The sequence below is a fragment of the Enoplosus armatus genome, chromosome 2 (assembly GCF_043641665.1).
Source record: "Enoplosus armatus isolate fEnoArm2 chromosome 2, fEnoArm2.hap1, whole genome shotgun sequence".
Classification (NCBI taxonomy): domain Eukaryota; kingdom Metazoa; phylum Chordata; class Actinopteri; order Centrarchiformes; family Enoplosidae; genus Enoplosus; species Enoplosus armatus.
The window spans coordinates 19654939-19657747 of record NC_092181.1 but is presented as its reverse complement, the minus strand read 5'-3'; positions in this window follow the sequence as shown (position 1 = coordinate 19657747).

The window sequence follows — 2809 nt, the reverse complement described above, 5'->3', positions numbered from 1 at the left end:
CTTCAGGTTGGAGAGGGATAATAACAAGCGAGATTGCTGCCAGCAGACAGTGTTCCTCATAGGGAATCTGCTCACTTTGTGGCAGCGACGATGCACAGTCAGAGTGTATGTTGTCTTCCTGCTGTGGCATGATGAGAAATAATGCAAATGCTTTTGGCAACTGTGTCCCAGGATGCTGTGTTTCAATAAGACTAATAACGCAAGTCACTGAGGGTTCTCCCACCCAGTGAGAGCGTGTTGGTTTTCATGTGGAGCAGAGAAGGGCATGGTGGGGCAATATCAAACTGGTTATATTGAACAAATCTGCAGGGAAGGTCACAAACAGGGCAAGCTTAGGCAGCTGTATTTGTACGGTGCTTTCCTAAGACCCTGTTTTCCCACGTCCTCTGCAACAAATCTCCCTGAATTTTGCAGGTTGGGACTGTGAGCCAAGTGATTGATTGTCAGGTAGAAATCACATTCAGCAGTCAAAGATGGCCATCAATCATTGTCTGTCCTACAGAGAAGGCACCAGCTATACTGAAGACAATCTTTCTCACACACACACACTTTCTTCTTCATACTTAGTCTATAACATCAACTGTTAAGTCACTCACATGTTAGCCACATGTCATACACACGTGTACATTTTAGGATAGACTAGTAGATCATATTGCTTGATGTGAAGAGAACAAAATAAAACTTTGATAGACAAGTTCCCAGAACAACAGCTTTCTGGAGCAGGTCCACTCAAACTTGAATCACACACTTAAAATTCTGCATTTCTATTGGCAGAAAACACAGATGAACACAGCAAACAGAAAAGTGATTTAGGGCCCTATATATGTGAGGACCTCAAGATTTTTATTATGGCACTATACTTCCCCATTGATTAAATAACATTTATTTGAGCTACAGTGTAACGTGCACTAAATCCTTGAGTGAAATTACTCAGAGCAATGTGTCCACTGTGATATAGAATCAATCCTCACGGGGGGGGGGGGGGGGACTGCTGGAGTTAATGGTACCGTTTTTTTAATTTGCATTATAAATGCTGCAAACGCATTGTCTTCATTAAATTAATTTACAACTTCTCACATATGAGATATTCATATTCAACACTTTTTTTTAAACTTTGATTCTCATTTGATGCAAGAGACAAGATACCGCACAAAGATGACAGACATATTTCCATTCTAAATTGCTTTGCACTGGAAGCAAAAGCCATCTGTGTAAGAGGAATAAAAATGTCTGCGCCGCACTGGAATCAATCTTCTTCAAAGGCAAGGAAGGATATTTCAGGAGCCCCGTGGCTGTCTGTTATAGCCCATAAACAGACGGTGTGTGTGACCATGCATTTTTGTGCTTCTGGAAGTGTGTATTTACAATATTTAACAAGGCTTTTAAATAATTAAAACAAGTAAATGGGAAACTAATGGCTCCTGCAGTTTACTAGATTCTATCATGACAAGACAACAAACCCTGACAGTATTAATTCTACTGTTTTTTTATCGTTGTTTGTGTTTATGATGGGAGATGCAGAATTCCTATTATTCGTTGAATAAATGTCATGTGGGGCGTTGTGCATATCTGCCCTGATATTGTCCAAATCAAAAGTGGCCTTCTTATCAAGCCTCTTCTCTTTCTCTACAACTGGCACTGGCCATCTCTCTTTGAGATGACCAGATTTGTGTTGATTGCCCTTCATCCAGTGGGCTACTCTTTTCGTGCTGCTCGAGCTGGCTTTCTTTTGGGACCTCTGGCTAGCCATTTATGGCCCCTATCAGCCTCACACACGTGCAAGTGCAATATTGACTTGCCCTGAGCCCCGATAACATCTCCATTTAATCCACAACCACCTAGTCTGAGAGAGGGGTTTAGTAAATGAGGGAGAGAGAAAGTAGATGCTGACACATCTCCCCCATCTCACTGTTCTCCCTCTTATCTTTAATGTTTCTCTGCTACATTAGTAGTCTCTAAACATGGTTGGTTTGGGTGAATTAAGAATCAGTCGAGAGGCTCTGTGAACCAAGAAAAGCCACGGCTAAGGTGAAGAAACAGAACCTGGACGTGGATTGTGGATTCAAGTTTGGAGAGCTTGTGGAGGTGACTTTGAGGCAGTCTTAAAGATATGCTGGAAAACCATTTGGCATCATATTGATCATTTTAGTTCAGTAATTATCTTCTGATTGGATTTGAGATTTTAGTACAGAATACAAAAATAATAACCCCTCTCTTGCTTGTCATTTGCTGTCAATGTTTGCTCTTTTGAGCTGTGACGACAGCATTCTGATTGGCCAAACACTTGCAGAGTTTTATTGTCAACTCTCAGACGTTGTCATATGCGTTACAGTAATCTTGAGAGTTGGTGTTTTTGAAATGTTTCAGATTGTTTTGCTCCAAGGCCGTGCAATCTCTGGCCTTCCCTGCACATACATATTATTAGGAGAAAATAGTATCATTTGCATCTAATTTCCATAGTGTTGATGTTGCATGTCTAAAATGTCAAAGTCTCAGAAGCTAAGAAAAGCAGCCTCATAGTCGAGCTCCTTGTATAAGTGAAAAATTCAAGTTTTGAGAGTTTTTACATGACAACTGTGACATTCCCTCAGTGACATACTGTCAACACTTTTTGTACATGGCGTATATGGCATTTGATTTGGTAATTTTAGAGATAAAGCTCTTCAACATGTACACCTTACTAAAATTGGGTCACACTTCATAACCCAGCATAATAAATGAAACCATAGGTAAGATGAATGTTGTCTTTGGAGTGTCAGTGTGTTTTTAGTTTGTTTGATCTGAAGACTAATCCGCCGGCTGCTCTGTG